This window comes from Equus przewalskii, chromosome 9, assembly GCF_037783145.1.
Source record: "Equus przewalskii isolate Varuska chromosome 9, EquPr2, whole genome shotgun sequence".
Lineage (NCBI taxonomy): Eukaryota > Metazoa > Chordata > Mammalia > Perissodactyla > Equidae > Equus > Equus przewalskii.
The window spans coordinates 77,148,584-77,172,886 of record NC_091839.1 but is presented as its reverse complement, the minus strand read 5'-3'; the positions used below and the strand labels follow the sequence as shown (position 1 = coordinate 77,172,886).

At 43.4% G+C, this 24,303-nt stretch overlaps 1 long non-coding RNA gene across 1 annotated transcript in view; it reads right to left on the bottom strand.

Annotated features, from left to right (window-relative positions):
* Positions 1-11,216, bottom strand: part of LOC139073412 (uncharacterized) — a 37,681-nt gene extending 26,465 nt beyond the window's left edge. The window contains exon 1 of the long non-coding RNA XR_011522115.1: positions 10,960-11,216. This is a non-coding gene — a long non-coding RNA (uncharacterized lncRNA). The remainder of the gene's footprint in view (positions 1-10,959) is intronic.
* Positions 11,217-24,303: the final 13,087 nt, after the last annotated feature.

Below are 24,303 nucleotides of genomic sequence, written 5' to 3'. Positions count from 1 at the left end.
GCTGAGGGAGGTTGAATTAAAATGGAAATGGCATTTGACCAATGTGTTTATTGTCTAAAAGTCATGAAATGCTGAAAAGTATTTTTAAAAATCTAGGAATTGTTTCTGACTAGAGTCAGAAATTCTCCCAAGGTTTTATGAAAACCTCTAGAAAAAGTAATTATGTAGGAAGTATTGCCTGCCTCTGGACCTGTTCAGGAACATGCATGCCCTTTCTGATGCCATTATTTGCTTGGACACATAGTATAATCTAACCTCTTTTTTAAAATTAAAAGGTAAACCTTCACTGTGCCATATTTTAACCAATAACACTTTGGACATTCCAGGGAACGTCTACATCAATTTCTTTCTTAATAAATCTGGGCTTTTTAAGCTAACAGCTGTGGCTCTTCTCCTGTTAGTAGCACCGCATGGAAAAATCTGCTAAGAGAGTGGGGTTGTTCAGATTTGTTGATCTCTACTCAGCCTTTGAGGCTGGTATCAAGTATGAATAAAACTCTTTGAATTCAAAATAGAACCCTGGCTATTTATTGATTTTAATAGAGAACTAGTTCCTTATCAGTACAAGTGTCAGGGCCTGTGGGAACATTCTTCGTGTGGGTCTGATAACAATATTTACTGGGAGTATAAGGGGCTGGCTCTGGCCCCTGGACCCAAGGGATGTGAGATTACTTTCAGATGAGCTAAATGCATAAAGAATAAAACGATCAGTGTTCCTCTATGTGCAGGCAACATGATTCATTGTCACACAACAGTAATTATCTTAACAGAGCCTGGCCCCGCTATTTTTAGTACTATTAGAAATAAGAGCCAAAAGCTCAATGTTTCCCAAGCAAAAGCTATAATTTTTGGAAAATGACTTTTAACGTTTTGAGAATATAACTCATTCGGTTAACTAAAAGTACATTTTACAAGTACCAAAAGTATCTAATAAGAAGTTATATTAGTAAAAATTTAGCCTTCTGAAAGTACTTTGTTCGGGATATTTTTAATGGCATGTGAGAGACTTGTTCACACTGATTTTGAACTTTTTAAAAGATAAAAATCATGGACGTCCTCTGGGACGGTGTTTCTCAGTGTTGGGTTATGTGTAGGCCCCTTTTTAAAATGTTTAAAGTATGTTATACTTGATACATACAAAATAATGTATAAAACTTATAAGGTCTGAAATATAATTTTTTAAAAAGTGAAATCACCACCTAACTTAAGAGCTGGGACACGGCCACACAATGATGGTGCCCACCTGTGGCCTCACCTCCTTCTACCTCGTGCCCCCGAAGAGTCTACTAGCTAGTTTTGAATTTAGTTTTCTCTTAGGGTTTCAAAAATTTTTCACATATGAATCCGTCCCTAAATGATATATCGTTTACATTTGCTTTATGAAAATTGTTTCATGCACTATATAATAGTCTACTGCTTGCTTTTTTGACTCAACTTTGTTTCTATGATTCGTCCCTGTTGTTTCTTATGGCCATAATTCATTTGTTTAAACTGCTCTGTAATATTCCATTGTGTGAATACACTTCAATATATTGAGCTATTCTTCTACTGACAGACATTTTGGTTATTTCCAGTTTTTTTCCTATTACAATGCTGCTGTCAGCATTCTTTAAGAATGTAAGATGTTTTTTCTGGAACACTGTCAATAGTGGTTTTGGATTTTAACCATTCTAATAGATATATAGTGGTATCTTATTATTTTCTTTAAATTTGCAATTCCCCATTGACAGATGATATTGAGCTTATTTTAATAACATCTTTCCATAACATGCATAACATATCCTCCTATGCTTATTTGCCATCTCTATATCTTCTTTGGTGAAGTGTCTGTTCATCTTTTTTGCCCATTTTTCAATTGGGTTGTTTGTTTTCTTATTGTCGAGATTTAAGAGTTCTTTTTTTATGTTTTTGATATGTCTTTTATCAGTTATGTGTGTTGCAAAAATTTTCTCTCAGTCTGTACCGTTTCTTCTCCTCCTCTTAGCAGTGTTTTTCACAGAGCAGAAGTTTTTAATTTTAATGAAGTCTGACATTTTTTTCTTTCATGGATTGTGCTTTAGGTGTTGTATCTAAAACTTCATTGTCAAATCCAAGATCATTTAGAGTATCTCCAATGTTACCTTTCAGAAGTTTTATAGCTTTGTAATTTACATTTAGATCTATGATCCATTTGAGTTAATTTTTGTGAAAAGTCTAGATTCATTCTTTTGCCTGTGGATGTCCAGTTATTCCAGCACCATTTATTGAAAAGATTGTCTTTTCTCCATTGAATTTGCTCCTTTGGCAAAGATCAGTTGACTGTATTTATGTGGGTCCATTCCTGTGCTCTCCATCCTGTTCCATTGATCCATTTGTCTATTATTTGGCCAATGCCACATTTTGTTGAATACTGTAGCTTTATAACAAGTTTTCAAGTCAGGTAGCATCAGTCTTCTGTGTTTGTTCTTCAATATCGTGTTGGCTATTCTGGTCTTTTGCCTTTCTGGATAAACTTTAGAATTAGTTTGTCAATGTCCACAAAATAACTTGGGATTTTGATTTGAATTGCATTGAACATATAGATCAATTTGGGAAGAACTGAGACCTTAATAATATCGAGCCTTCCTATCCATGAACATGGAATATCTCTCCATTTATTTAGATCTTTGATTTCTTTCATCCGAGTCCTCATGGTTAAGATTTTACTACAAATTCAATTTTTTTGATAGACATAGTTTATCTACTTTTTCTTGAATAATATTTGATAGTTTCTGTATTTCAAGTGATTTATTCATTTCATAGAAGTTGCCAAGTTTATTGGCATAAGATTCTTCATAATATTCCCTTGTTCTCCATTTAGTATGCACAGAATGGTAGTCATGTCACCTCTCTCATTCCTGATGTTGGATATTTGTGTCTTTTCTCTCTCTCTCTCTTTTCTAATTAATCGATCTAGAGATACATCAGTTTTATTAATCTCTTCAGCGTACCAATTTTATGCTGCATTCATTTTCTATATTACTTTTCTGTCTTCTATTTCACTTTTTCTGCTCTGATTGTTACTATTTCCTTTCTTCTGTTTAATTTGCGTTCAATTTGCTCTTTTTTCTAGTTTCTTAAGGTGAAAGTTGAGTTCGTGGTTTTGAACAACAGCAATTCTTACCATCCTAGTGGGTGAGAAGTGTTGTCTCATTGTGGCTTTTGTGTGTGTGTGTTTTAAAGGTATGCTTTTTAGTGAGGAAGTTTGGCCCTGAACTAACATCTATTGCCAATCTTCCTCTTTTTTTTTTCTCCCTAAAGCCACAGTACATACTTGTACATCCTAGTTGTAAGTCCTTCTACTTCTGCTATGTGAGATGCCACCACAGCATGGCTTGATGAGCGATGTGTAGGTCTGTGCCCAGGATATGAACCAGTGAATCCTGGACCACCAAAGTGGAGCATGCAAACTTAACTACTACACCACCAGGCTGGGGCCTCGTTGTGATTTTGATTTGCATTTTTCTAATGACTAATGACATTGAGTCTTTTCACGGGATTACTGGCCATTTGTATGTCTTTTTTGGAGAAATGTCTGTTCAATCCCCTTGTTCATTTTTAAATTAGGTTATTTGTCTTTTTGTTATCAAGTTGTAAAAGTTCTTTGTATATTTCGGATACTGAGGCTTTATCAGGTATATGATTTGCAAATATTTTCTCCCATTCAGTGGGTCATTTTTTACTTTCTTGATGATATCCTTTGATGCACAAAAGTTTTTAATTTTTTTTTTTTTTTGAGGAAGATTAGCCCTGAGCTAACATTCACTGTCAATCCTTCTCTTTTTGCTAAGGAAGACTGGCCCTGAGCTAACATTCATGGTCATCTTCCTCTACTTTATATGTGGGACATCTGCCACAGCATGGCTTGAGTAGCGGTGCCAAGGTCCACGCCTGGGATCCGAACCAGCGAATCCCAGGCCACCAAAGCAGAATGCATGCACTTAATTGCTGCAGCATTGGGCCAGCCCTAAAAGTTTTTAATTTTGATAAGGCCCAATTTATTTCTTCTAATTTTGAAAACTGTTTCAGTTTTTTCCATGCTCTGGACTCATTTATGTAGCAAGAAAATAAACTATTTGTTAAACTTATAAGACATAACAGATGAGACTTTCAACCCTCAAATCTTTATAAAAATATTTTCAGTTTCTTTTATGCTGATTATTTGTTGAGGTTTTCCTAAAAAAAATCTGGTTTTGAGTTCATTTTGATGATTTTTTTCAGAACATTTTTTATCTTACAGACTTTCTAATTTAATCAGTGTCTGAACTCCTGGACCTGGAATGGTTTCTTTGTGGAATCAACCATTCCATATTTATTTATTAATTTTGCTATTCAAGTTTTCTAATCAATGTTTTCTTATTCTACCAAAACCTGTTAATGAGATCTTGTGTTTCTGCCAAGCATCCTACAAACAATATATATTTTCATTTGGATTTTTAAAACAATCTGAAAATCTTTGCTTTATCCTATACCTTTCAGGATACTGTTGTCATATGAGATCTAACTTCAATCCTTGTGTTGCATACTTCCTATTTTTCTATACTGACTTGCAGTTTCCTTTGCTTTCTGCCTTTGCCGTATGGACTAGATTTTATCTAAATTTCACTTTCTGCACTGATGTGCTTTACTTCTCAGCAAGTTTTCATACTTTTCTCACTCTCTCCTTGGAACTCTTGCTTTCTTTGGCATCCGTGAAGCTACATAGCTCCTGATTTTTTGCCTTCCTTATGGCACTTTTTTCTCAATCATGAGAGTTGGCTCCTCCTTCTCTTCCCTTCCCTTACATGTTGATATTCTTCAGAGCTCCCTTTTTCTTCCTAACTCACTTACCCTGGGTCATGTCAATCCACTTCCTTGGATTTAATTCTCATCCATATGCTAGCAATTCCCCGTTCTTTAGACTTATCCTAGATGTCTCTCCTGAACCCAAGCCCAGAGATGTATAACTAACTCCAGCTGTCTCCATTTGAATGTCCCACAGACACATTCAACACAATATGGTCAAAATGACACTCATCTCTTCCCCAGGAAACCTGCTCTGCCAGAATGTTCCCCCCAGAAAATGATGGAACTATCCACCTCAATTCTAAAGCCAGAAAAACACAGGAACATATTTAACTCTCCCCTTTCCCTCAGCTCCTTTCTCCCTCATCCACATTTTCGTTATTCTTGCTTCTGTGTTCTACCTAACTGTGGAATTCATCTCCCTACCTCCATGGCCCCTGCCCCAGTCTAAGTTACCACCAGCTCTCACCTAGATCCTGCAAAACTAATCCTGTGTGGTCTTCTTCAATTCATCCTCCCTCCCACAACCAGGAGAATCTTTTTTTTTAGATTGGCACCTCAGCTAACATCTGTTGTCAATCTTCTTTTTTTTCCCTTCTTCTTCTTCCCAAAGCCTCCCACCCAATACATAGTTGTATATTCTAGTTGTGAGGGCCTCTGGTTGTGGCATGTGGGATGCCACCTCAGCATGGCCTGACGAGTGGTGTTATGTTGGCACCCAGTATCTGAACCAGCAAAACCCTGGGCCACCGAAATAGAGTGTGTGATCTTAACCACTCAGCCACAGGGCTGGGCCCAGAAAAATCTTTTAAAATAAAAATCTGTCTGTGTTACACCCACTTAAAACTCTTCAGTGGCTTTCCACTACATTTAAATAAATCTTGGAAGACCCTCCTTGGTCTTGGCCCCATTTACCTCTGCAGTCTCTTTTTTAAAAAATTTTTTATTATTTTTTTAAGTGCAGTAATGTTGGATTATAACATTATATAGCTTTCAGATGTACATCATATATATTTCAAATTCTGTGTAGTTTATATCATATTCACCACCCAAAAACTAATTATAGTCCATCCCCTCACATGTGAGCCTAATCACCCCTTTGGCCGTCCCCCCTTCCCCCATGGTAACCACCAATCCAATCTCCATTGCTATGTGTTTGTTTGTCATTCTTTTTATCTTCTACTTATGAGTGAGATCATACGGTATTTGGCTTTCTCCCTCTGAGGCACTCTCCATGTCTCACTATATTCTTCAGCCATAACTACGTTATGTTTACTTCAGTCCTTTGGACATGCTATGTACCCTGCAGTAGACACTATAAATGATCCCCAGTAGCCATTCTCTCCTTCTTTTTAGTAACAGAACTCATCCTACTCTCCTCCAGATTTAGTAGGGCACAGGACCACCCAGCTAGTTACTTCTCTTCCCAGTCTCCCATGCTCCCTGGTGTGACCTTGGGACCAGATTCTCATGAATGGAACATGAGGAGGAGTGATGTGCACAACTTTAACTTCACTTCCCTCCAAGTAAACTGATTGCCCTTTGTCTCTCCCCTAGGGCTGGGATGCAGATGTGGAGCTGGTGAACCACCTCTAACCACGCGGATGAGGAAACACACTGGGGGGATGGGAGGGCCATAAAATGGAAGGGACCGGTGACCCTGAAGGACCATGTGGTATACAGATAGTCTGTTCTTGATTAGAACAGTTTAGAGTATCAGTCAGGATAGTTTGGGTTCTGCTGCAGTAACAAACAACCCTGAAAGCTTAGCGGCTTAAACAACAAAGATTTATTTTTCACTCATGCTGTATGTCTGTCACAGGTCAGTAGAGTGGCCCTACGCAGGTAGTCACTCAGGAATCCAGCCTAGCAGAGGGCTTCTCCTATGTATGTGCTTTAATGAGCACACAGGAGAGAAAGGGAGTGGGCAAACTACGCTCTGTCTCTTAGGATTTCAGCAAGAAGCCCACTTCATCACTCCTCCCGTGGCGCAAGTCACAGAGTCTCACTTCATTCCAAGAGGGTTAAGGACAGGTAATCCCATTATGTCCCCAGAAGGAAGAGAAAATCAAAATATTTGTGGCCACTCCTGATGACTCCCTCAGCTTCTGCCTTCATACGTCTTAGCCTGTGCTCCCCCAAAAGAGGTAACCACTGTTCCTCTTGCCCAAATGTTTGTAGGACTTTTTTCTTTATGTTTCAAAAGTTATTTTTCAAAAATTTCACAAGACTCTATCTTCTCCTTAATTCTTCCTGCAATCATTACCCTTGGGAATCCTAAATTAACTATTTCTTTTGCAAAATGATTCCCAAATATTTATCTAAACATCTAAACTCTCTCCAAAGCTCCATCACTCCGTTTCCAACAGCGCACTACCTGCCAATCTTGATAAGCTAAAAACAGTTAAGTGTATAACTTTTATTCCTCCCTGAAATCTGATTCTTCCACTGAGTTTCTTTCTTTATTGTTTGTTTGTTTTGTTTCTCTCGGTGTCCCCAGGCTCTAGAAGAGTACCTGGCATGAGAAGTGACACTATATACTCTGAATGAATGAATGAACACTATCAAGATTTGCCAATGGCTTCCACAGCTGGAATCTTCTCTGACTCCATGCCCTCCTTACTAGTCTGCATCACAGCCTTTCTACTTGCCACTGTGGCTATTCAGGGGCTCATTACTCATCAACCAGGTCATTACAGTTGCTTTCTTACAGATACCCCCATCAACAAATTTTCTTTCTCCCATACATTTCTGTACCACTTCGATTTGAATGTCCTTGGAACAGATGACTCATTCTGTTACTTATTCTACAACACCCTAAGGAGCAGGTACCGTGGGCAAACACTGCGCCACATTCTGAAGATGAACACAAATAAGGCAGAGTCTCCACGCTTGAGCAGCTCACGCTCCAGTGGAAGAGAGAGATGTGTCCAGAGATACAGAGCAGGGAAAGCAGCGCCAGAACAGAGGCTCGCAGATGGGGACCAACAGATGTGACAGATGCTGAATCAGCCAAGGAGTCACACAAGAGAGGACATTTACCCCATGTCCTGGTAATTAGACATTTTCCAGGATTGGCATGAAATGGAAGGAGGAACTGTTCATCTTCTGAGGCAGGAGGGGAAAAGGAAAGAATGGGTGCTAACGGAGTTTAGAAGAAAATTGGTGGCAGTTGTAGCTGAGGACCCCCGTTTTCTCTCTGACATGTAAGAAGGATGAAGGATGAGTCACCGTTTGTGTAGTCTTCTTGACAGGCCTGGATGTGCAGCTAGCTGGCAAGGATGGCTTCTGGCTCTCCACACCTGCCGGAAACATTTAGCTCTATCCATGGCATTCAGTTTAATCCTACAAAGAGGTACTAATGTACTGGGGTCAGTGTTTGGCTATGTCAGGAAGCTGCTGTTCCCTGTTTTTGCTTGCACAATTCCACCTTCTAGCTGCAGCTGGCCTCACTAGAATGCTTGGACGTACACTGCTTTCCAGGGGAGAGGGTCTGACGTCAAATGCACTGCCACATGGATTGTGAAAATTCACAGCAGACCCATTGCTTGGACGCCGTGGTACTATTTATTTACATAAATCAGGCCTTTTTTGAGAGAGAAAATAGGAGGTTTTTTTTGGGGGGGGGTGGGGTGGAATTCCAAGGGCTAAACCTTGAATATTGAGCCAAAGCCTGGAAAATTAAAGGCACAGATTTTGAAAATAAGACACAGAGAAGCAAAAGATAGCAGTTTGGCCACAAGGCACCCCACCCTCCACACCACCCCCATCCCCTCTCCCCGCACCACACACACACACACACACACACACACACACACGCCATCAAAAGGAATATAGTCTGACCAGCAGGCAGGAAGGCGTGGAGGTTTGTAATTCACTTTAAGTGCCTCTTTGAGCAAGGCTCTTGGAGAATAAAAGAAAATTCCCTTTTGACAAAAGATCGTACAGTCTGATGAGGGCAAGGGACAAACTCTCTCAACAGAGACACGTGAGGAGTGTCTTCGCCTTCTTACTGACCCAGACTTTGCTAAGATTCCTGGCTCTGTGCCTGGGCTTCCAGAGAGCAGACGGCCTCTGATAAGATCTTCCAGAAACATTCACAGACCTTTCCCTGAAGCATTTCCAGGAGGACAAGAAATGTCACTTTATGGACAGCCCAGGATGCCGAGAACACCTAAATAAGCTTGCCAAACACCAGCAGAAATCAGGAAATGGAAGAAGCAGAATTTCTCCCATTATTTGAGAAATACTTAGAAAAGGGAAATGGAGGCTTTTCAAAGAGAAAACCTAAGCCTTTAACAGTTCTCCAAGGCACACAAAGAAAAGACTTTACAGCAAAATAATAATTATTAGGAAAATTAATTAAATTCCCTTTGCAATAAGAAGCACACCACTCTTACTTTATACTAAGAACTACAAAAGATTACCTTGAAATCTCCTTGAAATAGATCTAGAATTGCTTTACGGTAAAGAATATCCAAAAGGCAGAGAGTTCTCTTTCTTTATCTTTTCCTATTTCTTTTTAACTTTTCTGTGGGCAAATTTGTGAGAAGATGAATGCCATGAAACTAGCTTTTTCTTTTCAAAAGATAAATCCTTCCTCCTTTTTATTTTTTTTATTTATTTATTTATTTATTTGCATTATAGAACTTCAGCATCGCTCAAAAGGATATGGGCATGTCAAGTGACCTTTAAAAAATCCTTTTGATAGAAAGAAAGGAAAATAATCTCTACAGACGGGAAAACATCACTATTCCTTTAACCCTCATAATTACTGGAACTGAGAGAAGAGCTTAGAGTATTGTTAAAATTCCCCCAAGGAAATGTCAGACTCGCATCACCAGAGACGGCTTTTAATCAACCCGAGGACTCCAAGGGAAGGAGGAACAGGAGGAATTTCATAAGCTGTTCCAGTTCCTTGAAATTTTGTTAGGCAGACAGAGCCAGTTCTGAACATGCGTGCTGTGGGTACAGCTCACGCCCAGATCCCGTCATCTGGCTGCAGCCCCCGTCGCCCAGCTGCCGTGACGTAGGCTTCTTGTGGTTCACACCTGTCCCCTTTGCTAGCACAGCACCCTCAGCTAAATGGGAGTCTCCTGGTCTGGAAGGTTATGCCCTACCCCAGGGTTGGAGGATGGAACAGCTGGCAACCAATGACTGCCTTGTACATAGACCACCATGCACATCTTGTACTTCGGTACAAGATGCTGGCCTCTGCTTCAGGGTCAGACTAACTCCAGGGGCAGTTGTGGCCCAGAGCATCCCTGGGGGGCAGGCTGAAGCCAGGGAACAGCAGAATTTATTTTTGCTTAGCTCTCTTCTCCTGTCAGATCTTGCTTTCCCAACCCTCTTTCCCCCCAGAGCAATCCCTCAACAAACCTCTTCCACCAGAACCCCTGTCTCAGGCTCTGCTTCTGAGGAAGTCAGCCTAAGACAGTCCACCAAGTAAAATCTGAGACCTTCACACCGTGTCTACAATCCTCTTTCTGCTGCCTTTCCTCTGCGACAGCCTATATTCACATTTTCTGTCTGTCTTTTTTTTTTTTTTAATCAAAACCTTCCCTCAGAAAAGGATCTGACAGCTTCAGCTTCGTACACATTTAGGATGTATTAGGTTTAAGGATCTCTCTCTCCTGGGATATTTGCATTTTAACGCGACACAAAGACCATGACTGGATTCACTGTGAGCGGCTGAAGAATTTGGAGGGGGTGGAACTAACTTTTCAGCACCTAAGCCAGCACATCACAGGTCAGCGCATACTCCATCTGAACACGACTTTCGCCTTAATTAGAAAGTGCTGGTGTCATTTGTTTTCGCAAAATTATAACCCCTGACGTTGCCACTAGTCCTGGAAGGGGCCCTTCTCGGGAAGCTTCCTCCCTTCCCGGGAATGCGTGGAGGGGGTTCTGGGGGCAGAGCTGAGCATCTCTCTCTTACCCTGCTCCTACATCTCACAGCCTCCTTCTCTTCCCAGAATCGCGGACAATTAGACCCGCTGGTTCACCACTTCCCTGTGTTCAGGCATCTTTGAAAAGCATCACTTACTTTATCTCCATTTTCGAGGGAGTCACAAGATCATTAATATACGAAATCTGAGAAATATAGAAGTAAAGAATCCTATTTAACTCATTAAGCCGAAATTTTCCTAAACTTACCCATAGAATCCTATGTGTAGGGCTCATGGCTTAGGAAACACCCAACCGATCCAAATTCCTCATTCTCACATGAGAACTGGAGGCCTCCAGAGTTCAGCTTCTCTGATTTGCCAGCTGCCTGCGTGACAAGCGACTCCAGCCCCGCAGTGACGCAGCGCATCCTAGAGGCAGCGCCGCGCGTCCACGCGGACAACGTGCCTCGCGCAGCCGCCGGTCGCTGCACGCTTTTGCCCTCGACGTAGGGTGGCAGCAGTTCCGCACTCGTGGGGTGATTTTACAGGGTTAACAATTCAGTGTTTGAAATGTGCGCCTCAGACCTCCTGTTGTCTTTGCATAAATAGACAAAATTGTCCCCAGACGCAAGGGGACTCACCCAGTGACCTGTTGGTGTCGGGGGTGTGTCTGTGGCGCTGCAGTGCGCGCTCGGGGGTCTGGGTTTGTGGGATCCCGCCTGTCTGAATTCACCGTAAGGCTCGGTCCCAGCAGCTCTCAGTGACTTTGAGGATTCCAGGTCTCTGCTTCTATCATTGATTTATTTTGAAAACGTGATTTGTATTTTTTTAATGTTTAGTAATTCTAGATCCTTTTCCCTCCTGGCTTAGATTATCAGTAATCGCTGTTTAATAACCGTTTGCCTTTTTGATCAATGGAGTCAAATGGAAAGGTTGTTATTCTATGAAAAAACAAAGTGTTTAAGCTCAAAATAACTTCAGCTTGTCTTTCAGTTCTAAGCATGAGAAGAGGACTCGAGGCTTCTCAGAAAGAGATGTGTCATCACGTCTGCATGTTTATAAATAAATTGCAGGCATGGGGTGTGTGTGTGTGTTTGGAAATAAATCCTCAGGCTTCATGCTCCCTTTTCAGCTCAGCTGAGAAACTGCTTCAGAAAGCTACTATGGCTGAAAAAATCAGCCATTTTATGTTTTGTTGGGTATTCAGCCTTTTTTCTGGGTCTAAACATGTCTAGAAAGGAACTCTCAGGACAGCTTGCTTCTTCACCGCTCAGATCGCCCCAGCATCGTGAGCGGACATAAACCAGAGATCCCCAACGAGGCCAGGCTGTGGCAGCCCAACCCCCGTTCTCTGAGGACAGCGTCCCGGAAAGTTCAAGGGCAGCCACGGGTGTGCGGCCACATCCTCCGTGCCCCGCGTCACGGCGCTCGGTGTGAGCAGCCTGCAAGTGTGTTTGGGGAGTCAGTTCCCCACTCCCCTTCCAACCACACAAACAAGAATGTCTCCTGGTTTCCTAACCTGCCATCCTCCTCATTCATTCTCCCTGCAAACCCGGTAGGGACAGAAACAAAGCAGAATGAATCTTCCCACAATTATGAGCAGAAACGTAACATTTTAGAGTTAAAGAGGGCCTTAAACATGACTTCTTCTGTGCTTTGCGTTTCACCCTGGAAAATTCTGCTGTTCCGGGCAGGCACGCCATCGTCATTTCTCTCCCTGTGCTCCTGGAGCAGGTGTGCTTTGTAGCCATTAGCAATGCAGCTTCTCCCTTTGCACAACTTCAGTAGTGATGTAAGCCTACACACGCATGCACACACATGCACACACACACATGCACATGCACACACGCACACACACACTGACTCGGGAGGTGGGAGTGGGAGGCATTATGAACTGGAAGGGAGGATAAAGTACGGTGATGAATCAAGTCCAGAGTCAGCTGAGTAACACTTTGGGTCCCATGGAAGATTCTAGAAGCACCATGTTTATGGGTTGGAGAGGTGACTGGCCAAGGCTTCAGCTGGAGCAACAGCTGGAGCAGCCCGTCACCCCAGGGTGCTGCAGAGTCTCCTTCCTGCTCCAACACACAGCCTACCCCTTTAATTACACAAATTTAAAGTAAGTGCACATGAGTCTTTAAGAAAATTGGTAAACAACTAGAAGAACAGATGTTGTAGCCTGAAAGGAAGTATTCATTTTGGTAATTTGTGTGTATGTGTGGCCAGAGCTAACTCTCAGCAGATTTGGTTTTCGTCTTCTCCAGGACACTATTTTTCTCTGTGTGGAATTATTGCTTGTTCCTGGCGAGATTCCACTGTTCACTTATATTAGTTTGCTAGGGCTGCCATAACATAGTATCACAGACTGGGGGCTTTAAACAACAGAATTCTTTTTTTTTTTTTTTTAACAATGCTGTTGTTTTGAGACGGGGCGGGGGGTGTGTGTGGTTTTTTTTGTTTTTGGTGAGGAAGATTGGCCCTGAGCTAACATCTGTTGCCAATCTTCCCCTTTTTGCTTGAGGAAGATTGTCACTAAGCTAACATCTGTGCCAATCTTCCTCTACTTTGTACGTGGGATTCCATCACAGCATGGTTTAATGAGTGGTGTGTAGGTCCAAACCCAGCATCTGAACCCATGAACCTCAGGCCACCGAAGTGGAGTGCATGAATTTAACTACTACACCACCAGGCTGGCCCCTGGAAATTCATTTTCTCATGATTCTGGAGGCTAAAACTCTGAGAGATAAAGGTGTGGGCAGGTTGGGTTTCTTCCAAGCCCTCTCTGCTTGGCTTACAGGTGGCTGTTTTCTCCCTGTGTTTTCATACAATCTTCCCTCTGTGTGTGTCTGTGTCCTACTTTCCTCTTCTTATAAGGACAGCAGTCCTATTGGAATTCGGGTCCACCCTAATGACTTCACTTTAAATTAATTACCTCTTTAAAGACTCTATCTTCAAATACAGTCACATTCTAAGGTACGAGGGGTTAAGACTTTAAGATATAAATTTCAGGGGGACACAATTCACCCCATAATGTGGCCTGATACATGCAAAATGAATTGGACTGGGCTCATGGCATCTCAATCTAGACAATGAGAAAGAGAATTGATAGTCCCATCCTATAAATAGGGGTGTGATTTGTGACCAAAATGTACTAATGCTAGGTCATTATATTCTGATAATTTTTCTGTTGAGCCAGAAGATGTTGCTTTGGGCAGAGGTGGGAGATTCACCTGAAGGGGTTGAACATGCTCACTGTCGGTCACCTAGGAAGTGGTTTCTTGTAGAACAGGAAGTGAAATCCAGAGAAGGAAATCATAGCCCAGGAGAGCCTCAGAAGAACTGGGTCCGAAGTTCAAGACGTGGACTCAGATGTGCCACACTCCCGCGCCTGGTATGAGTCACCCTGCTCCATGGAAGAAGCCCTGTGGCATTTCTGCAGATTAGAGCAAAATTTTTGCTGGTTAGAGCTATTTAGAGCAAAGCCACTGGTAAAGAGAGCTTGTCAGCAGCTTCACTTTAACCAGTGGGATTAGCAGTCACTGGCCACATTTGCCCAGTCACTGGCATGGGGTGGGCAGGGGGTGAGGGATACGGGCAAGGCCCTGGACCACAGCCTTGCCAACAACTCTGCTTGATTTTCATCTACTCCCTGGGGTGACATAGCTTTTTTTTCCCTAATTTAAAAAAGTTTTAAATGTAGTAAAATATACATAGCATAAAATGTATCATCTTAACCATTTTCAAGTGTGCAGTTCAGTAACATTAAGTATGTTCACATTGTGTGCAACCAATCTCCAGAACGTTTTCATCTTGCAAAGCTGAAACTCTGTCCCCATTAAACAATAACACCGTTTCCCTCTCCTCCCAGCCCCCAGCAACCACCATTCTACCTTCTATTTATAGGATTATGACTACTCTGGGTACCTCGTATAAGTGGAATCACACAGTATTTGTCTTTTTGTGCTGGCTCATTTCACTCAGCATAATGTCCTCAAGGTTCAGCCATGTTGTAGCATGTGTCAGAATTTCCTTCCTTTTCAAGGCTGAATAATATTCTACTGTGTATGCACACCACACTTTGTTCATCCATCCAACCATAGATGGGCGGTGGGGTTGTTTCTATATCTTGGCTACTGTGAATAATGCTGCAATGAACTTGGGTGTACAAATGTCTCTTTGAGACTCTGCTTTCCATTATTTTAGCTATCTACCCATAAATGGAATTGCTGGATCATACGGTAATTCTATTTTTAATTTTTTGAGGATATGTATTTATTTTTAAACCAGGTAATACATTACCTGGTTCAAAAATCAAAATGATATAAAATGCTTTAGGCTAGGAAGTCTCAATCCATGCCCTTTTTCTCATCTCAACCACATATATCATTATCTTCTGTATCATCGTGGTGTCCATTTATGCAAATATGTGTATACGTTCTTATTTCCAAGACCACAGGTAGCTGTGGTAAGCAGGATTTGGGCCCCCATGGTCTTCACCCCCTGGTGTCATGTCCATGAATATGTTAACATGTCATGGCAAAATGGACATGGCAGAGGGAATTAAGGTTATGGGGCCTAAAATAAGGGGATTATTGTGGGTTATAGGAGTGAGGGCCAAGCTAATCACTTGAGCAGCATAAGAGGTGGGAGAGGTTAGGCAGAAATGGAAACTGGAGATTCAAGCATGGGAAAACTCAGCGCACCACTGGCTTTGAAGATGTAGAAAGGGGGCCATGAGCCAACGAAGGCAAGCAGCTTTAGAAACTGAGAACAAGGCACCTTTCCTCACTGACAGCCAGCAAGGAAACAGGGACCTCAGTTCTACAGTTGCATGGAACTGAATTCGGCCAACTACCTGAACAAGCTTGGAAGCAGGCTGGGTATGGAAGTACCGGGGGTGAGAGGATGGGTGTTACTGTACATAAGGTGCTGTTGGAGCAGACGCCTGAGGAAGGATAGCTGGATATTTGGAGGACAATGTAGTTCATCTCAAAATGCTGCTCCAATTCATTCCTTAACGATTCAGCAAATGTTTATTAAGCACCCACCGTATACCCAGCACCAAGCTAAGTAGTGACACTGAAAAAGAGCATGTGACATAAGGTGTGGTCTTGGGTCTCCTCCGCCTTTTAGGAGTGCATAGACTGGAAGGGAGAGATTAGCATGTAAACCAATAATTACCCAACCAGTTCAATGTGCTTTGGGCAGAGCTCCACGTCCGAGAGGGGATACAGGAACAATGTGATGGTTCCTCTGAAAAAGCTTCAGAGAAAGTGTCACTGGAGTGGAGTCTAAAAGGAGAGCAATTGTTTCCCAGGAGGTGGGGAAGGGCATTCTGGGCTGGAGGGAGCAAGCTGCTGGAGCCGTAGGTCATTCAGCAAGGATGCGGCAGAAGTTCCAGAGGGGATTGTCAGAGGATGGGGGTTGGGGAAGTCAGGGCCCATGTGGAAACCCTTAGATGTCACACTAAGAGTTCACATCATGATCTGTAGTGGATGGGGAGCTTCCAAAGGATTTTAAGTGAGATAATAGGATCGTAAAAATTACTCCAGCGATGAGATTTGAGGCTGGACTTAAGGGAATCAGGCAAGAGAACCTAAGCAGAAACTTCTGTTGGCTTGACTTTCCTCTAGATTAGTACTATGGATGGAACCAAAATTTGAGAGAGAAATATTTAATAGCAATATGGGGAAACCTCTATGCAGGAAAAATTATTAAAATCCAGCTTTACAGGTTCTCTTCTTCCCTTTGGCTACACAAATTTGATCAAAGATACATTTACAATTACCAAAGATTTCATGCCATCACAGTTACCACGTCATTGACAGTTACCAAATCGGATTTCCTGTGCCTTTCGTTCTCAGGTTAAGCTCAGTGAATAGCGTCTTCTACTCTGGATTCTTCAACAAAAGACAAAAGCTCACGAACATGGATGGCGTCCTTAAAGAGTCATCTTTTGAAGTGCTTTTTCGTATTGTAAATGTGTCTTTACAGGAGCAGTTTGCTGTGTGTCTATAAAAAGTATTGAGCAGGAATCATTTCATGCTTGATAATTGGTTTTCTCTTAGCCTGATGCTCAATCTGTTCCTTAGCAGAGACTACCTATACTTTCAACTGAAAGATGATGTTCAGGACACGGTTCTGTTGGGGTGGCTTTTAAGCCAATAATTCTTTCCACACCGGTCAACACACCAAAGCTTCGTGGTGGAGAACTCCATCTGCACTTCAGTTATTTTTATTTTATTTTGTTTTCTCTCTCAGAATGAGACCCTTTAAAAAACCATAGCTGGGGGAAGCAGGTTGAGAAGCCTACGGTGTGTGACACATTTGGGTAAGTGCTATTGACTGTTCCGACCCCAGCAGAGGCAGAGGTCCTGGATCTAGTGAAGCCACTCGCCACAGCCTCTCCCCAGGCTCTGCACCCCATTTTGCACTTGTACTTTTCTGTCCTTGAAGAACAGCTCCAACTTCATAAGAGGCAGACACTGTAAGACCCAGACCCATTGTCAAACCTCTGTAAATCAGGCCACTGCAGCCTGGGGGTGAGGTCAGAGACAAAAGAGTATTTTCCTAATTCCATAGCAACTTGTTCTGCAGTCATTTCAGTTCCCCCAAACTTCCTTCCAAATAGTTCCAGAAAGTTCCAGGAGTATCTCCTATATGTTTCCCAAGCTAATTCCCTGAGCAACGAGAGTTGTCTTTTTCCTCCTGCCTGTTCCACCTCACAATCGAGGTGGGTCTTGTCGCTGTTGACAGGAACAGTTGCGACTCTTGCCATTGATGCCAGCTCCACTGCTGGTGCCACCAGGCCGGGGTCAAAGAAAGCAGCTCAGGCGCCAATGAGGAGAATACTACTCAAGCGTGCCGGCCCCTCACCTCCCATCACCACCTCCTGCAAGGTGCTTTCCTGGTCATAGCCCTTTTCATTTTTACACGCAGCAGAGTGCAGCCGGCTCACTATATGCCTCGGGCGTGACGCCGCAGGGCTGGCCGGGAAGTCCCCCTAGAGACGGACATCAGCCGTCTTCTAAGCAGCTTGGGTCCTTCTTCCCCACCACGTGTTCTTTCTCCAGAGGACCTTTGACCCTCAGGGAAAAGACACTGCCAGAGAGCCCACTGCAATAGGCTTATGTAGGCGTTTCCAGGGATGAAATCGGGGGAACAGAGGAAAGCCATGGAACCCCGCCTGCCATCCCCAGCAGTCAGAGGCCAGGCCTCATGTGATGGCTGCGCCCCTGGGCTCTGCACTCAGCCGTCTGTGTTCTGACCATGCTGCTGCAACCTTGGGCAAGTTACTTAACGCTTCTGTGCAGCCGTACCCTCATCTGTAAAACTGGGATGAAAACAGCACTATGGCACCGGGTTGCTGCAAGAACTAAATCTGTTGACTCATAAAATGGTTGAGAAACAGTGCTTTATGGAGAAATTACAGGAATTTAGGTCACTTGATCGAAGCATGGAATTAATTTCTATTTTTAAATGGTAATTCCGCTGTTTGCTTAGCATTTATTTCCTTTATGGAGTAATCGCAATACACATACATAAAAAAATTAAAACATTCAAAAGACACAGAGTGAAGACAACCATCCTTTCTCCCCCATCCCAGCCAGTTAGATCTCCCCGCCAAGACACAATGTTACCAGTTTCTTGCACACCCTTCCTGGGGTGCACTGTGTGACCACACACCTCTATGTGTTTTTGTGGCGTAGGTTTACTAGCTGACCTTTGGTTTAGAAAGGTGACTGCACGGACAGTGATCAACTCTCCTACAACTTGCCCTGGGAAGCCGACCATCTGGAGGAAGAGCAGATTAACCCCAAACCAAACGGGGCAGAAAGGAAACAATGCTGCTACCAGGGAGCCCGGAGAAGGGGAAGTGGGGGAGGCAGAGGTGATGCTGGCTGGCTGGAACAGCTCTTAGAGAAGCTCACAGAGGCTAAAAGAGGGATGTAGATCCTTTTATGTCTGTGTCTGTGCTCCAAACCATTCAGAATCTGATCCAAAAGTGTAAACATTGCAAAGAAACTTGGTGTTGTCAGGATGATTTTGTTCTATGATGTTGGATATGTGCAAATTAACATTTTCTTTTTCTAAACTAAATTAAATTAAGCGCTGGGCCTAGAGGATGGTGCCTGAGATCTGTCATTGTCACAACATCCCTCTTCAGGGAATATTTGAGACTGTTTGAAAAAGACCTTCTGGTCTCCGGGCTGCCAAGGCCCCATGGGGATGCCCATTGGTCCATTTACATGGAGCCCTGCTCCCTCCATGCCTTGGCCAAGGGGATCTGGTTCACGCACGCAGACAGGCTCAGGACCCACGCCACCTCCATCTGGGGTTCTCTGTGCACACAGAGCCTGAGTCTCCACTTGCAAACACAGGACAACTCCCCACCCCTCCCACTGAAGGCTTTCTCTCCAGTCTCGGCTCCTTCCATGCTGTAGTCCCCATGGCAGCCAGAATATCCTTGGCCGTTCTTGTTGGTTGTTTGCTTGCTCTTTGTTAAGGCTCACATCAGTATAACCCTGCTTTGAGAAAGACATTCATATTGGTTAACATAATACAATTTATTTCAACTTACCCTATGCAATTTGAATGCAAACTTCTCCATGACTTAGGTTTAAAATGAATAAACAGGATTTGGTTTATTTTTTACAAACATTTAAAATTCTTCCCTCAAAAGCTATTAAAACAGGCAGGGAGAACCATGAGAATTTACCTTTGGTTTACTAAAAAAAAAAAAAAAAATGAGAGAAGAAAACTGGTGCAAACATTGGTGCAATAAAGCAGTTTTGAAATGTTTTCGAGCCAGCTTAAAAAGTGTCCATAATTACAGTGTAATCTGGGGGCGGGAAGCCTGTTCACGCCCATGTACTAGTTTCACGGGGCCGTCGTAACAAATCACCACAAACTCAGTGGCTTTAAACAACAGAAATTTATTCCCTCACAGTTCTGGAGGCCAGAAATCCAAAATCAAGGCGTCCGCAGCACACCATCCAAAAGTCCGAAGGGAGAATCTTTCCTTGCCTCTTCCAGCTTCTGGAACCTTCTGGTACTCCTTGGCTTTCAGCAGTATTACTGTCTGCCTGTCTTCCTGAGGCCTTCTTCTGTGTCTTTCTGTATCCAACTCTCCTTCTCCTTTCTCTTAAAAGACACCAGTCTTTGGATTTAGGGCCCACCCTAAATCCAGGGGGATTTCAACTAGGGATCCTTAACTACTTACATCTGCAAAAATCCTGTTTCCAGTAAGGTCACATTCTGAGGTTCTGGGTGGACCTGGAATTTGAGAGGACACTATTCAACCCTCCACAACCCATGAAACAACTTCCTTAGCTATCTGTATTTGGTTAATATTGCATGTTGAGTGTTAACCTACATAAACCAAGATCCAAGTAATTTCCTGAATCTAAGTTAACACCTTCAGTTCATTTCGTCTGCTGAGGTCAATAAGAGAACTCAACACGCTGGCTGGCAGTATTCCTGATTTTTATTTTTTTAAAGATTGACCCTGAGCTAACATATGTTGCCAATCTTTTCCTTTTTCTTCTTCTTCTTCTTCTCCCTGAAACCCCCCAGTACATAGTCAAATATTCTAGTTGTCGGTCCCTCTGGCTCTGCTATGTGGGACACCGTCTCAGTATGGCCTGATGAGCAGTGCTGGGTCCACACCCAGGATCCAAAGTGGTGAAACCCCAGCCTGTCAAAGCAGAGCACACGAACTTAACCACTCGGCCACGGGGCCAGCCCCTGATTTTTATTTTTACAAGGACATTTTTATCCTAGTTTCTCCAGGTCCAGACAGGTAATTAATTATAGGACTAAGAAGTATACCTTCAAACACGGACAAAATAGTGTGCCATGGAGTCTGCCTGGGTTTCAGTTCGTATGCATAGAATAAGCTAAAACAAATTTGGTTGTCTCACATCCCTGGTAAACCCAGCAATAATATGCTCATTGCTCCTAGACAAAGACCTAACAGTAAACGTGAACTTGCATGGTCTGACCCCCGGGTCTAGCCAAATCCCTGACAAGGTCCCCCACAGTTCCATGCACCCCTCTTTCATCTCTCCTCACACACACCTGTGTTTTTACATCTATTTGAAAGATTATCTAAATAATGGCAGTGAGCCCAATGAAGGTGGAGACCAGGGCTGTTTTCCATGTGTCTCCAGCACCCAACACAGAGTACAGCACACAATCGATACTCAGTGTACATCTTTGTTGAATGAGTTAATGAATGAAATGATTACCTTGCCCACCTGTACTTTCTCATCTCACTTTGTTGGGCGGTCACCATAGATACAATCCCAGGCATACCTGAATTGGAGTCAGGGCAAAAAGCCTTTGGTAATCAAGGCAGCCTTGTTCCCACTGAGAAAATAATAAACCTGACCAAAAGCTGAACCTTGAGAAATAAGGACAAACACTGCTTTTGTACAGTCAACAGAGATTTTCACTGTGTGCTCTCACTTTTTTTCCCCTTTGGAAAATTAGCAATCTGCTATTGCCCAGGTGGGAGGTACGCAATGGAGAGAAACGACCAGAAGCTGGGCAGGGGGCCACGACAAGGAGCAGGGTATGATATCAGTTGCTGACTTCTGAGCCGGTCCTTAGAGGCCGCCTGCCAGGTTGTATTTGAATTGGTCACATCTTCCGGAGGGCAGGCATCCCCTTCTGTGCGGGAGGCTGACAGAGCTCTGTGCTGCACTGCTGCCTCCAGCTCCGAGGAATCCTTTGTTGGCCAAGCACCAGGAAGTCCTGGTTTCTACAAGGCAAGCAACCCGCTGTTTAAATTTATGTTGGCCTTCAACTGCCATGAAGGCAATCAGCTAAAAAGTTTATTTCAAGTTGAAATGCAAAGGAAACATCTTAAACGAATCCAGCTGTTTGTTTCAGTTCTCATTTTTTAACTGGTTGAGCCAAGCACATTGATTTTTCAGGGGGAAGAAAAAGGCTGCAGAGGTCCACAGTCCAGGGTATTGATTTTGGAGGGGAAATTCAGTCAAGTAACCAAAACGTCATTTCTGGGCAAGCGTCCCCATCTTTTCAGGTTTTAATTGGGAAATAATGAAGCCCTGCGGCTGAGGGAGGAGAGACCAGGAAATGATTTCCCTTCTTCCTGTGAGGGAGTGGTCCATTAGAAGCGGGATGCAGAGAAACCCCTGAGGCATTCAGTTTTGGTCTCTGGACTGTGAAGGAAAGTGGAAATGTCCTTTTCATAATGTAGAAAATTCTAGCTCAGTGGTTTTTTAAAATGCAGATTCCCAGGTCTCCTAACGTCTGATCCTGACGTAGCAGACCCAGCATGGGAACCAGGAACCCACACTGAAGCAAGAATCACATCGAGCTCCCTGAGAGAGGGACGTCCTGCTCAATAGCCATCACAACGCTGCACCAACTTGTTTGTGTCATGGCACACATTACAAATGGCAGTCTCTGCACAGCACACTGGTTTTTTGTTTTTTGGGGGTTTTTTGAGGAAGATTAGCCCTGAGCTAACATCCATGCCCATCTTCCTCTACTTTGTAGTGGGATGCCTACCACAGCATGGCGTGCCAAGCAGTGCCATGTCCGCACCTGGGATCCCAACGGGTGAACCCCTGGCCACCAAAGCGGAACATTGGAACTTAACCCCTGCGCCACCGGGCGGGCCCCAGCACACTGGTTTTTAAGGAGGTTAAAAAAATAAAAAAATAGTCCCTGATTATTATGGTAATTGTACTGATAATTAACTGAATTCTTCAGAGAAGGGAGCAAATATTTACTAGCAAACATTACCTCTACCCCACCTACCCCCTCACAGGCATCTACACCTAAACCGCTCACGAGCCAAGTCTCCGGGATTACTGGCTGAAGGTGCCCGAGGGCTGAGGCTGACCCAGGGGTGGGCCCCCAGCAGAGATGAGATCCAGTGGACTGTGTGCAGACCAAGAGCACCCAGGTGTCACTGTGCATTGGTGATTCTCAACCGAGTGACTTTGCACCCTCCCCTTGGTCCCCACCCCGACTCTGCCGTGCCAGGGGATATGTGGCAGTGTCTGGAGACATTTTGACTGTAGCTCCCAGAACTAGCGCGTCAAGGCCAGGGATGCCACTAACCGGCCTTTCACGTACAGACCAGCTCCCACAAGGAAGAATTACTCGGCCCCAAATGGCCATCCTGCCGAGGCTAAGAATCTCCATTGACAGGCAGTGAGAGGAGAGAGCATGTCCAAAAGAAGGAGAATTGTTTGTTTCCGTGAATGACGGTGCCTGGTCAAAGAGACCGTACTTCATAAAGGTCGAATTGGAAAGAAATATAGATGTAAAATATTGTCTGCTGGTAAGTGTTTGAACATCAGAATTGGTGACTCTGAGGGTCTAATCGCAGACCATTCCGCCCAGACCCGGGCACATCAGCCCTACAGCAACACGCGGAGCAGTGGGAGCGGGCGGTGGTGGGGTAACGCCGTTCTTTGAACCAGCAGCACTTTCCCTTTCACAGGAAATAAACACGAAAGCTGGTTGCAGAGAACATGTATCCTTTTTTCTCCTAGTTTTATTGAGATATAATTGACATGTAACATTGTATTTGTATAAGGTACAGAACATAATGATTTGAAACGTGTAAATTGCAAAATGATCACCACAGTAAGTTTAGTTAACATCCATCACCACGCACAGTTAGACATTTTTTTTCTTGTGATGAGAACTTTTAAGATCTACTCTCGTAGCAACTTTCAAATATACAATCCAGTATTAACTATAGTCACCAGGCTGTACATTTCATCCCCAGGCCTGATTCATCTTATAACTGGACGTTTGTACCTTTTGACCTCCCCTCACCCATTTCCCCCAACCCCACCCCACCTCTGTTCTCTGTTTCTTTGAGTTCAATTTTTTTAGATTCCACGTATAAGTGAGATCACACAGTATTTCTCTTAAGAACGTGTATTCTTTATCCTAGCTTATAACCTGATATTTATCCCATGCCACTTAGTGCTTCTGAGACATTATAGAATTCCTTGTTTTCAGAGTAAAGAGATAATGGCTGCAAAAGCAATTTGTAACAGAGAACTCCACTTGCTGAATTCATTAATAAAAACAGAAACGTATTTTCACAGGGAAAAGCAAAAGCATTCCATTAGACTTACAATTTCCAAATCTAAATTCCAACGCTGACTCCTGTGCATCTTCCAGGGTCTTCCATGCACCTGGAGCCCTCAGTCCGGGGGACACTAGCAAATTCCCAGCCAGGCCTCGCCCTGCCATGAGCAACCTCGAGGCTCAGGGTTGTGAAATTGGGCCCCTGCCTCTGCCTAACCACACCTGCACCAAGCTTTTTTGATAGGACTACTCAGGACAGGGCAAGACCAGCCGAGGGTGGTATTTCCTTCCAGTCTGAACACAAATGGAAAAAGAAGACACTCTGTTGTCAGGCTCACCCACTTCCCTTCCCTTTGAATTTTTGCCTGAGAAGGTGGAAGAAGAAAACTAAAATTCTGCTCTGCCGTTTTCCTCCATTTCCATTTCCCGGTTTTACTCCTCAAGCCAATTAGCATGGGCTGCACTTTCCCTCAAACCCTCTTCTATGAGCAGATTCTTCTGCTACTCTGCCCAAGGTCAGGAGGAC